The sequence below is a fragment of the Astatotilapia calliptera genome, chromosome 14 (assembly GCF_900246225.1).
Source record: "Astatotilapia calliptera chromosome 14, fAstCal1.2, whole genome shotgun sequence".
Taxonomy (NCBI): domain Eukaryota; kingdom Metazoa; phylum Chordata; class Actinopteri; order Cichliformes; family Cichlidae; genus Astatotilapia; species Astatotilapia calliptera.
In genome coordinates this window covers 38,192,557-38,206,857 of record NC_039315.1, presented here as the reverse complement: position 1 = coordinate 38,206,857, position 14,301 = coordinate 38,192,557, and positions in this window count along the sequence as shown.

The window sequence follows — 14,301 nt, the reverse complement described above, 5'->3', positions numbered from 1 at the left end:
AAACATCATCATCTTTAAGTGCCTAACTATCAGAGCGGTCCACCTTGATGTCCTAACCTCCATCGATATGGATGCCTTCCTAATGAGACTTTGACGTTTCATTGCCAGGAGAGGAACCCCAGCTAAGCTGTACTCAGACCAAGGGACCAACTTCCGTGGCGGAGAAAGGGAACTCCAAGCAGCTTTTGCAGCCATGACCTCTGACCTGCAGAAGCTCCTGGCTCCCCAGAAGATCGTCTTCCACTTCAATCCACCAGCGGCTCCTCATTTCGGGGGAGTGTGGGAGCGGGAGATTAGATCTGTCAAGATGGCACTCTACACTACAGTAGGATCCCAACCCCTTCAAGAAGAGGTCCTCCTCATGGTCCTGGTGGAGGTGGAGGGCATCTTGAACTCCAAACCACTAGGTTATGTCCCATCTGACATCAGTGATCCTGATCCAGTGACCCCCAACTGCTTTCTAATGGGGCAGCCTGACGGAACACTTTCTCAAGTGGCTTACCCTAAATCTAGATCCTCAGCTGCCTCGCACTTCCTGACTCGTGGGTCGCATCTCCAAAGTTCACCCCAGTGCCGACAGGCACATCAGGTCCGCTGACATCAAGGTGAAAGGCAGGACCTTCACCCGACCTGTGGTAAGGCTGGTGGTACTGCCTGCCATCCCGGACGAAGACAAAGGACAATCACCGTGACTTTGTTTGTAAAGTTCCCTTTTGTTGTGAACAAATGTACTTCATACATTTGGGGGCGGCTGTACAAAAGGCCCCGTAGTTACGGTTTTATTCTGTTCAGTTGTTAGTTCACCTGTAGTTTTAGAGTGGCCAGTAGAGGTCACCCCACCGCTTTGTATGAGAGAGACTATGGGCAGGGAGAAACGTGGGCAAGGCACCTGAGCTTTTCTGCTCCAGATTACCAGCAGAGAATTGGTCATTCCGTGAGAAGTGTGCGTTAATGAGCAACAGACCACACACACACACACATACACATGCCCATGCACCTAAACCTGTATGCAATACCTGCTCCTCTGACAATCCCTGTTACCTTCAACTGTGTGAAGTCAATACAAGAGTCTGCACTATCCTCGGTGTCTTCATTGTTTCCCTTCTGAACATTCATCCGGGCCTTGAGTAGTGTTCTGGCCAACAGTGGTAGCTGCAAATCTGAACTAGCACCTTACAGTCCTCCCAGTCCAAGCTATCTACCCAACAGTGGTGCTAAACCAAAGCCTAAGCATTTCTTTTATTTTTTTTTAGCCAAGCAAATGGTAAAATTTCAACCTAATCCTTCCATATTAGATCTCTGATGCACATTATACATTTGTAAAAATAAAACTCCTAAAAGTCCACATTACTGTGAATGACCCAACCATTATCATATTAGAATAAGTCAGAGTCCATTCCTAAAATAAGCTAATCTGAGAAAAGAAAACCTGGTAACACAATGACTAATGCAAAGACTATTAAATCTATTGTATGCATAGTGTTAATTCCATCCATCCAGACATCCATCCATTCATCCTCTTTCACTTATCCTTAACAGTGTTGGAAGAGAGTGGAGCCTATCCCAGCTGCCATATGATCAGAGGTACAGTGAAGATGATTTGACTTCTGTAGATCTGTGGGCACTCTAGAGACCGATAAAATACATATTTTTACATTTTCTTTTGAAAGTGTTCTTCTCATATGTGTTTGCATCTACATTTATTTACTATTATCTGTAATACATGCATACAGAAGACTGCATGCAGGGTAAGGAATTTGGCACTGCAGTCTGGAAAGAGAGGTAAAGGTCCTGTGTCAGAGAGGGCAGGGGGAGAAGAAGGGGGCTGGTGGTGGTGAAGGAGGGAGGCAGGATGGGGTGGTGTGCATGATGGTAGCCTGAAAGAGTGCTGGCTGGGTTGTTTCCAGGATGTAGGGGGGCATTAATCATTATTGGCGCACACCTTCGTCCCCGACGCACCCTGACGGCCTTTCCACCCCTGACATAAATCATCATTCCCCCACAATAGATCCCCTCTCTTTGCCATGGCGGGGAAAAAGTGCGCTGGCTGTATTGATTTTTCCTTTTTCACTCTCTGCCTTCTCTGTCTCCTCTCCACCTGCCGCTCCATGCGCCCTTCTTGCACCTTCTCCTTCTACAAGCAAACTGCATTGCTGTGTCATTATGAAACAAACTGATATAAAAATTCAAATAATACTAAATTAAGTTTACTAAGGCACTCTTTACACCCCTCATCTTTTGATGCAGGAGAACTAAGCACGGTGAGGTAAAGGAAAGAAAATTTAAGAAAAAAACAACAACAAAAAAAACTAATGATATAAAAATTACAAAGCGTGCACAGTGCTATTATAGTCTTATTGATTTGTTTTGAAGCACACCTAGGCTTAGAAGAGTCACTTGAAGATTAGAAATAGCTCATAAAAGGAGGAGGAAGGAGAAAGACGGCTGTGAAGATGGGTGAGGTGTTCATGACAGGAAAATAAGAGAATTTGGAAATTAGAGGGAGGGAAGAACAAAGAAGATTGAGGCTATTTAAAAGGTGTGAAGCTACAAGAATTAAGTATAGCAATATTTTCTGCCTATGTTTCTTTAAAATGCCCTCCATAATATTGAGGAAAAAAACACAATTTTTGTAGTTTTGCCTATGTAAACCATCTACATAGTTTGTAAATCAAACAATCAATATCAGAGGTCAAAAAAATACTTCACCAATGCAGTTTTTCCAAATATGCAAAATCTACTGGTTCATTGACAGGAAAGATGTGTTGTTTATCCACACCTTTATATATTACCAAAAAATATCTCTGTGTAACTGGAACTTTTCTCTAAAAACTCAGATTCAGCTCCAAAACAGCTGAAAACTAAGATAAATATCTTTGGATATGGCAAATGTGGTAGTTGTCTAAAATTCATCTTCATTTTCCATAAGCATATTTAGCTACATTCCTTCACACTTTGGATATATCCTGTAGAAGAGTGACTGAGATTAATAATAACTAATGAGTATATGCAAAGTGATGTATAAACAAATGAGACTGAAAAGAGTGGGTGAGGAAGAAACACTCAATGCAATATGGGAAGCCCTCAGCAGCCTAAGCATATTGCAGCATAACTAACTACAAGCTTTATTGAAACAGAAAAAAATAGGCTTAATATAAAAAGTAAGATTCCCAATCCAACCTGCGAGCTGGCCTGAAAGCTGAACGCTCTCCCTCTCATTTTATCTCTAAACACCCTAGGAACCACAAGTAAGCAGCAACCCGAAAGCAAAGTGCTCTGTTGAAATAATAAGATACGTTGATGTCTTTAGATAAAATGGAGCCTTGTGTGTAACAAGAAAGATTTGAAATTCATTTCTGGATTTAACAGGGAGCCAATGGAGAGAAGCCAATATAGAGACATACAGTCTCTCTTGTTAGGCCGTGTCAGTACCATTGGTGCAGTATTTTGGAACAACTGAAAGCTTTCATAGTGACTTGATAGTAATGATTTACAATATGCTCCTGGTCAAAAGTGACTGGAAAATTCCTACCAACGTTACTCGAGGCCGAGGTAATACCATCCAGAGAAAATATCTGTTTAGCACAATAACCTCAATTTGATTTGAATTTAAAAGGAGGAAAGTAGAGGTCATCCAGGTATTTTTGTCTTTAAGACAGCCCCGCAGTTTAACTAATTGGTGTGTGTCATCTGGCTTCTTGATGTCCCAGTACATACTTTCAGGACATACCAACTTGTGAAGAGATAAGCTTTAGTTGTTACGCACACAGCTAGGGGAACGGAAAAAAGTGATGCAGCCCCAAGTAAATGAAAGTTCTGAACATCTTTAGACTGTATAGAATCCAAAAAGTGCTCAAAAATATGATGGAGATCTATTCACAATTTCTGCTTGCATGGCCCCACACATGGTTGCACTCACACAGACACACAATATACACACTACCCCTCCTCCTCATCCCATTTTACCCACTTCAGTCTCAGCTAACCATTCACTTCATCTGGACCACAGATTAGCCCAGCATGGCGATGGAGGAGAGTTGACAGGTGGGAGTGGGAGAGCAGGAAACAGAGACCGAGTGGATATTGGTGGCAGAAGTGGGATTCTCTACCTGTCTGGGATTAGAGTCTGAAGTTGAAGGGATATTAATGTAAAATGGAGGGGACAAGTGTGCTCCTGTCCAATTATGCTCCACCCTGTCACTGCCAACCAGGGTGCAAACAACAGGAGGAAAGGATTAATTGCCTTGGACTCTGCCCCCACTACAGGCCCAATTATAGCAACATATTGGCTCCCAGTACTGGTGCAAACACTGGTGTGCAGAGCGATTGTGTGAAATTTTCAGCATGGTCTTTGGAGGTCAGAATGAGGAGAGACAGTTGGGATAAAGAGCTGGATAGTGGGTAGAGCTGGAGCGGGGGTTAATAGAGAGTGATGTGAGCTGGTGACCTGCGATATATGTATATATACCCAGCTAGAACCTAAGAATTGTTTAGACACATTAAAGCTTGAAAAAAATAGCTTAATAAAGCTGCACAAAGAAACCATCAGGGCTAATAAACTGGACAAATAAGCACTTGATTTTTCAATTTCTGATAAAATTCTGGAGATACAAACAAAATACTTCATGGATTGGGATGGATTCCTCTGATTATCCAAAAAATCAGTCAGACTGTACAAATGTATATATTGCCTTTTCAAATAATAGAAATCACTTATTGTTTGAATAGAATTGGCTTACTGATGATGATGGAAATGTCAAAGTAGACGCCAAAATTAAACAAAATCTGGGCCTTGAAAGACACTGATTTATCAGGCTTGTGTGATCAGGTACAGTGTCTTACCCAACTGAGAGAAGCAATGAGGTTCTTTTTGGGGTTGAAATCCAACACTGAGTTAAAGAAACCACCCAGTAGTTTCTAATCAGAAAGGAAAATGGGACTAGAGTTACTGATGGCTTTCTGTGCATAGAAGAGGCACCTTGAGAACACACAAAGTAGACTGGAGACAGCACTTTGACGGATGCCCCTTTCATGAATTTTGAATTAAATTGGCCCTTGATTAATTTGGAAGGTGGTACCTCTGTTCCAAAGCAATAGGAATCCAATAAAATGCTGGTGCCACACAAATAAAGCCATACATTCCCCTAGACCTAGGAATGAGCCCCAGGTGAGGAAAAATGACTGCAGCACCAGGAAGCAGCAGCAGGCAGGGATGAGACGGAGGCAAAGGCGAGTAGAGGGGAAGATGGGAAAAGAGGTGATATGAGCAAGGCTGAGATAGGTGGCGACGGATGGAGAGGCTCTGATATGAAGAAGAACCAATGGGAGAGCAGAAGAGCCAGGTGAGATAGAGGGAGGCTTAAATGAAAGTTGAAGGAGGGTTTACTAAGGGTAGCGAAGGGGCACTGGTTCCTGGGTTCTAACACATTAGTCCTGTCTTTTTGAGTGGAAGGGAACATATTGGTCCTAGCCAATCCCCGCATGGGGCCTGGGCTGCCTGGAGCTCATCAGTGAGACATGCCAGAGCCAGGAGTAAATCAGAAGCCCCACTCCTAAGGCCCTATTTCCCTAGAGGAGGCCAGTCACAGCCACTCAAGTCAGTCCATGTGCCAAAAAGCTGTCTGTAATCTCCTGCTCTTACCTCTATAACTACCTTAACACTCCAAAAGACCAATGTTGCTCCAAGAAACGTGAAACAGTTTCAGGGACTGATGACACAAGCTAAAAAAATGCTAATACTTGCATGAAGTTTCTGAGGCCATATAAATCATCAAGGTGTTCCATGTAGATTTGTTTTCATTGTGAGAGAACAATGAACACACACCTGTGAGCCTAAACTTTATTTTTGGTCATTGGTGAAAAAAAGTTTTTGTTTTAGTTACTTGTTCATTTATTTATTTTATAAGCATGGCTGAGTCAATACTCACAGTTACTGTGCTGGACATCACAGGAACTTTCTGATGATGCCAGACCACAGGGTCAACTCATTTCTGAAGTGCTCCCAGTCAGTAAGCGCGAATTAGCTACCAAGAGTGGTCCATGGAGGAAGGAACCATAAGCCAACAACAGTGTGTTTAGAATTGTCCTGGAACAAGTCTTGTATGCAACAGTTCTAACTCATAACTAACAGAACTTGAAAGTTCTTGAAAACCACAGGACACCATCATAGGTCTTGTATACTCCAGACTTTAGTGGATGTGTAATGTGTGAAAGCCAAAAAGCCTATTAACCAGGTCTCAATCTCTTGTGATCATTATTTTCGATTTCTAGACACAGTTCGGAAAGCCAACTACCCAACTACCAGATAAGCAAAATTTTAGGGAGTTTCTAGATTGCTGTACACTGGTTGTTAAAGCAGCCTGCACAAAGAATAGCTTCTGAATTTTTCTTTTTGATGAAAAATTGTAAGTGCATCTACAATTAGTGTGGGTTTAATGTTGCCTAAACTGAATTAACTGAGTGAAATGTAGTGGGAAAGGAGAAACCATTTTAGTTGTTTAGATGAAAGCTGGCAAGGAACAGCTCCAGCTAACTTGTGGTATGGACATTTAATTGTCACACTTCTGTGAAAGTAAACGATGGTGAGTAATTTCTTATTTTGGGGTCAAGTCTCACTCTAAGCGCTGGCCCTTTGCATCAACTGTGCAATGGCTAAGCAGCTCCCTCCTTCAACACTCCTTCTGCTTCTCTCCCAGCAGCATGTGCATAATCTAATATGAATAATGTTTCTCCTCCAAGTCCCCCCTGTAATAAATGGAGTGCCATTTCGCACAATGGCAAAGTCAGGCCTGTATTGATTAACTCTCATCATCGACTCACGATGCCTGCTTCCTTGATTTATGATTGTCTGTTATTTTTACATTAGCTGTCAAATTCATCTTGTCTCTCCATGGCCGGGGTCAGCGTCAGCAAACAGTAAACACCCTTCTCCCAGCCCCCCCCCCCCCCCAACTACACACATACACACACACACACAAATGTTTTCTGTGAAAATGTTGTTTTCTGTGAAGTATGACTCCATGGGGGAGATAGAAACACATCCAGGCTACTTTCCCAACAGGTTCAGGAAGGAGAGATTTAGTTTGTGAACGTTATGTTTTTATTTGTACTGCTAAGTAAAGTCTGGTTTTAGGATCTTTGAAATTAAACCCAATATTTTTGGTTTATTGCAGCCTTATTCCATTAAGTTAAGGTAAGTTTACAATTTTCTTTTAAGGCAAGTGGTTAAAATTGTAAATAGGTGTATCTTAACTGAAAAGATGTTTCTTCTTAAACATGACCAAGGTTTTTTGTTCCCTAAACCCAAGTAAATGGTAAATAAAGAAAGAAAAGATAAAGTGGTCACACAGTAGACTCCATCCAAGTATCCAGAATCTTCAAAACTGTGTTTTTAGATGGAAAATAATGTCTTTTGAGTAGTTTAGAAAATAATTTTTTTAAAAACAGCGCCAATTAAAGCAAATATTTAATGAGGCAAGAAGTACATACAGTGTCTAGATGGATACAGAATACTAGCTGTGCATGTTATATTGTGCATGCAATATAAATAAATAAAATCTTTTTTGTGGTAAAAGTATGAGCAAAAAAGAGTCCAACCTCCTGATTCTAAGGAGCAGCTGCAGAGCCGGAAAAATGGGACAAAGAAAAGAATTAACGGTTCAAACACTGCAGATTTCTTATTTATTGCATTTCAAGCACGCCGGCTCTTCGCTGATGAAGAGCAACTCTTCACTGGAGGTCTGCAGTGTGCGAACCGTTAATTCTTTTTGAAAGTTTAATTTTGAAAAAACTTTCAGGAAGTGGAATTATTTAAATACATCACAGTAAATTACTATTAAAAAAGGCAGTAACCAAAGGTTTCCTCACACCTGCAATCAAAACCTCTAACTTACAGAATACAGTGGGAGAAATGGAGCACAAGCTCTTTCTGTATGCGGTGTAATTTTGTTTATTACAAAACTACACTAATCATTTTCAGCTTTATTTCATTTAATATTAGAGTTACTTTTCATTATCTATATCTCTGTCAAAGGATATACAGTGAAGAAAACTAAGTTACAATTAAATACAGTAAAAAACATACTTAGGAATACAAATTGTGTCAAAGAGTTCATAAGTGTCAGTACTAATCGTGCACAGGTGATGGAAAATCACTTCATTTATAAAGTGCAGATTCACAACAGTTTCATCAAGGCACATTTTGATGCTGCAATATTAGCAGTGACAGTTTTAAAGTCTAAGCAAAAATTTGCTAATCGCCAGTCCAACCAACTTTCATCGCTATTATGTTATAAATAATCCAACACCATGTCCTGACTCTGATTCTTGGTTACCCAAGACTCGTTCATATCATACCCACCAGAGCTGGACACACTAGGATGCTCTGCTAGCTAAATTAACTAACATTAAATGTCAAAGTAAACAAAAGAAATAGTGCAATGCTATTGAAACCTTTATCATTTAGATGCATCTCCTCCAGATTTAAGACCAGATTAGCAGCATTCAATTATTTATTTGATCATCATTATCTCCTCTTTATCATTTATCCTCTTTCTCTTTTTCCCTTTCAGAAGGATACCTTTTCTTTATTTTTATTGAGTGGCGTTTTGCTTTATTTAAACAGAATCATGCATTTGCAAGAGTGGACTCAGGCGAGGCCCCCTGAGCAAGGCAGGTTCTCTCCTACTGTCGGTGCAAACCTTGCACATTACCACTGTTGTAGTCTGTCAGCCCTCAGCCATTGACATTTGTTTAAACAGCACTGAATTAACATAACTGCTGTTCTGACTGTAGTCTTTAACTTGCTTCTTCCAGGATGGAATTTTGGCGGCCTCAAAGACAATATGCTTATGAATTTGAGATAGCAGCACAAACCTTCAATTGCAGCTCTGCAATTTGACCTTAAATTTCCCAGGAACATTAAAATCATTTGAATAATGTTGTTTGCCAGATGGATTTTTCTCTCAAAGTCTGCTTGAAAATGACAGCCAGGTATACTTACCATGTGCAATATCCATGCTTTGCTTGTCTGTTTGGAATCAAGATTGGACATCAAGGACAGCCTGGTGATCAGCTATCACTTTAAACACAGTGTCCTGCTCTGTCAATTTAGAAAGCTGCTATTTTACCCCTTTCCACACACCCTAGCTGGATCTAGAAAATGTCAAGGTAAACAGGCCTAAGTTGAAGTAACCTCCCCTTTCTCTGTGAAGCACTAATAACACGTGGGCCAAGGCGAGGGGTGGTTGGGTAAAGCGGGTCCTGCGCTCTAATAGCGGAGCTGTCTGCTCTTCTGGACCCACAGCTCAGGGGTTCATTGAGATTCCATTAGAGGCTGTGGAGAGCAGTTTCATTGCAGTCTTCCTTTCGTTTGCCTGACACTCACACGAGGATCACTGTAAATTGGCTCTGTCATAGCAGACAATTTTTGAGATGCGAAGTAAATTAAACATGTAATCACACAGGAAGCAATGCTGCTGGTTCCCAACACTTGACTCCCATATCCGAGCGGCCGGAGGTGTCTCACTCCAGCTCGTTTTCAGTGCGTTACCCTTCTATCTTTACCTCCGTCTCCGATCGTTAAATTACAGCATAATATCTTCTTTGTAGCACCTGATAAAGATTGTTTGCCAACCTTTAAGGTGCACATACAAACTGTTTTGATGTTTAACAGCATGCAGTCCCTTTCTCTAATCTCTGATGTTTAACAGGGATATTTTCATCTCTTACGTAACCTCCTAGGACCTGGCGTCCATATATGTGGACATCACAGTACTTAATTTTTCTCTACAAGGACCTGATATCTACTTACGAGGACATTATACTGCCACTGTTCTATCAAAACCAGTGTGGTATATATATATCATATGTGGATCTCATTTGTCTCAGAAACAAAAATTAGGTAAAAAAAAATAAATAAATCTGGTAATTCTTTGTTTTTGCATTCATCAGGTCCCAATCAACCCAAATAGAAAAGAAAAATTTAAAATTCATGCTGTGAAAGAGTTCGGGCCTTAGAAGGCTAAAATAGAGTCAGAAAGAAAATAAATGTTGCTGTTGCAATTAAGTCGTGTAAAACAGTTTTTCAGTGACAATAAAATATTGAAACTTTTTTTTCTCTGTGTGTGGATATATACAGCATTGGCTGTCTGATGAAAAAACAACCCCCCCCCCCCCCCCAAAGAACCCCCCCCCCCCAAAAAAAAAAAAAAAAAAACAAAAACAAAAACAGAAACAAAAACGGACGCATTAATTTTAATCTGAAGGTTATCATTTTTATTTTATATGCTTCATAATAGAGATATTAAAGAAACATGTTTAGGTATATCTGTTTTTTGGACTACTCTGCATGTTGCAAAATGGTGATAACGGGGTTCCCACTGTGTTAAAAATCAATTATCAAAGTGTTTATGAAAAACATCAGTATTTTATGGTTTTTGAAATGAGGCTCCAGAGAAAAAGGAAAAGAAAGAAAGATGACTATATATATTACTTTCATACCCTGAACCCAAGGTTGACACCTCTGATATCTATAAGTTAACATGAATATAAAAAAAAAATCAGGAATAAAGCTATGTAACAGAGTCATCTATACATGATCTGTTCTGTTCTGTTTCATTAGTTATGATTTTGATTATTAGTAGTGTGACTGTATGCACTCTTGTATCCGTGTATAAATGTTTTCAGTAGGTTTGTTGTTTAAAAATGATCACACTGGCTTAACAACAGTTCAGAACTACTGGCTCGATGGTTCATTAAATTAATCTTTACGTTGTGTTTGACAGTTATCAGAAGCCAAGAAGAAAATCTGGCCGCTTAACATTCTAATCATATTCTAAACATTTTCAATCAGACTTTTTTTTAGGTATACAATCTCTTATTTACTCATTACTTAAATTTTTTAGTTTTAACACGCAAATTCAAATAAACCTAAAACAATCTAACATTAAAAAAAGTTGTCGATAACTACGTTATTAGGAATAATTTATTAGGAATGTAAAAAACGCATTTCACACTCACCTAATTTTATCTTTTTGTTTTTTTAAATGTGCAACATGTAAATGAAATGGATCTCCTTTTTCTCTCTCTTGGATTGCCGACCCTTCCTCACCTGCTTTCCTGTGCTGTTTCATTGTCAAACGTCAACCTGTAATACACTGCAGCCATGTCACTAACTTTGATATTGTAGGAATATAACATAATTCCTCTTTTGCCCACTTCTCTCCCTGCTCCAGCGTCTCTTGTTCTTACTTTGTGATTACACCTTTGTATGTTGTCTCTTTCCATTCCCACATTGCAGCTGAAGGCCCAGTGAAGTGCTGCTGGCGGTGCACCAGCCAGGTAGCGCTTGACTGGAGGAAACAGCAAGATCGAGCAGCATAGGTTGAAAAATTAGGTCCCCGCCTTGTAATTCAGTAGTAGGAGCTGATATCATCAGGCTGTGGTTGGCTGTCAGGCAGGTAATACCACCCACTGACTGTAATCGCTAATGAAGCTACTATTGAGTTTATAATGCGCTAAATGATGCAGACTCCCACTCCAGATAAACACGTCCTAAATAAACGATTTGGGTGGTAATTGCACTCTGCTAGTGGCCTGTTAATAGAGTCAAGGCTCTGACGAAAGAGTTAAGTCTTTTTCTGAAGCATCCTCTCACTGGCTCATTGCACTCTCATTTCTACAGAGATCTCAGCATTCCCTTGGTTATCAGTGTATTTAAAAAGAAAGCCTAATTAGACAAAAAGGCCTTTTTTCTCATTCCCTAATTAGGTCCTTAACATAATTAGCAGGTGATGTTAATAACCCTCTTTTAAAACCTATTAAAAGCCTGTTTGGGAGCAAGTGGTGGACAGGAGTCGGCCTGTGGGGCAGTCAGGCGGCCCATCTGAGGGCCCCAGTGAGGACAGTCTAGCATGCCGGGAGTACGGTTCATCAGGGTTGGAGTGCCACTGCATTAAGACTTTTCCACCTTGGAGACTGTGTTAATAAAGAGCAATGTAGCTCCTTGGCCATTGTGCAAAATTACCTCACAAGCATGCACAAGCACCAGGTTGGACAGGGCTATGGATTGTCAAATTACTGGGTCAACATCATGTTCAATCTATCTGTTGATCCAAATCAGTTTAAACTGGTCTTAAACAAGTGACTTTATTCCAACCAGTGTTTTAAATTTGTCCACGCAATACCTAAACTAATAGTATAAGCATCGTATGTGCACCATCAAATGGCATCGAACTGATTAAGAATGATCAAATCACTCCTGGTGGCTGCTTGTCGGGGCCTGGACCCTGGGGCTCGCTCGGGCCACTTCGGGGGTGGCGTGCCCTCAGCCTCTCGGCCCGGGGCTCGTTCACTCTAGCACAGCTGGCCGCCGGCGGAGCTCACGGGCACGTCACTGCAACCCCCCCTGGCTTCTGCTCCGCGGCTGCTGGGTGACCCCTCATCTGGGACTCTCCTCAGCTCTTTCTGGGACAGTGGCGCGGCTGCCCCTCTGTTGGTCTTCCTTGGTCTCTTGTGTTCTGGGGGCCTCTGGATGTCTGGAGTTTTGATCTCCTCCATACCTGCTTCATGCCCTGGTGGACGGGGCTGTGCCCCCCCCCCCCCCCCCCCCCCCACACCCTCTAGCAGATCATTACATGAAGGAACCTTTTAAATACAAGCGCGCTCATGCTCACAGGTGTGCACACGGGTGCTCACACACACAAACTACACCCTTTTTGGCTCCTACCTCAAAGCACACTGTGCGCTGTCGATCTTACGTGCTGCACAATAATGTTTAATATTTAGTATTTACTGTTATATTCCCATAGATCATCGTGATGTTGTTTATTATATTGCTCTTTTTTTTTCTTCTGTTTGTTTTCTCTTTTTTCTTTCTCAACAGGTGATCAAGGTGATTGATATTTGTATTTTTTGTCTGCTTATTTTGTTGGTTTTTGTTTTTTGCCCCTGTCCCTCCTCCCCACTGTTTTTCTTTCCCTCTTTCTTTCTCCCTTTTCTTTTCCCCAGTCAAGTCTGTACCGTATTTAGCAAGTGAAAATAAAATAACATAAACAATAAAAGGTGAATCAAATAGACCATTACGGCAAGGCTGGGATGGTCAATTTGGTAAAGTAAATCAGTTGGGCATCTTTCTTTGCCTTTAGACAACAATTCTTATGGCAAAAGAGCCAAACAGGACAGGCAAAAAAAAAAAAAAGAATGATCAAATTCGTTAGTGTTTTTTCATTTTAGTACCTGCAGATTATGTTCTTCCACCTGATTTCTAGTAGATGGAGTGGGAAGATGTTATCAGTCAAAAGGAGCATAATAAACAGACTACCTGCTCCAAACAGCACATGTTTAACACAGAAAGACTGGCACTGTGGTGGAGGACATAACAGAGCAGTGTCAACAGGTGGATACAAACACCATTTCAAATAAAAACTACTCTGCCCACTGGATATCTGAGGTGCTCTGTGCAATTTCTTTTTTCCCTTAAATGACAAAGTATTAGCAGACTCTTGTCTGAGTTGTGTAACCTTTGCATCCTAGATTAAGCCTGCGGTAAGCCTCATAAATGACATAAACTACAAATGAAAACTTGAACAAGTTTGTTGTAATATTTATTTATTTAGTGTAAAATATTTAATATGACTGTATGACTGTAATGTTGTTTGCCCACTATCATGACTGCATAATACCCATGTCCATCATTTTGGTGGTCTGACAGCAGAGGCCCTTCAAAAGCTTCCCAATTCACATATTTCATACACTCACTATATAAATGACCATTGTCTCTATTTGCAAACCTGAGGACACAAAGACATGTTGCATTGTATGTGCATGTAAGCTGGGCATCACAAACCACCAGGGGGCATTGTGTATTCAATAATGCACACAGAAAGAATACCATTGAAGCAAAAATAGGGTGCATTGTCACTAACTGGCCCCCAGTGAAATATTGTTGACAGGGCTCAGAGAAGTGGTGTGGGTTCCAGTGAGCAGTCTGTGCACTCTGCTGAGGAGGAGGAAGATGAGGAAGAGGCAGTCGCCGACCAGAAGAGCCCAGTCCTCGTCTTTAATTAAGTATCTGAAACATCAATTTAAATGTAAATATCGGTGGTGCAGCGGCACTCATGCGTAAATAAGAGGGTTGGCCCAATCACGTTCTTTCTCTCTCCCAAGTCCCTTGTTTACTTATACTGACATCTGCTCACAGCTGCTCGGCCCGAGGCTGCTGCCCCCAACTACCCCTTGCTTGCACACATGAAGACACACACACACGCCAAGAGAGACAGAGATAATGTCATATATGCAAAC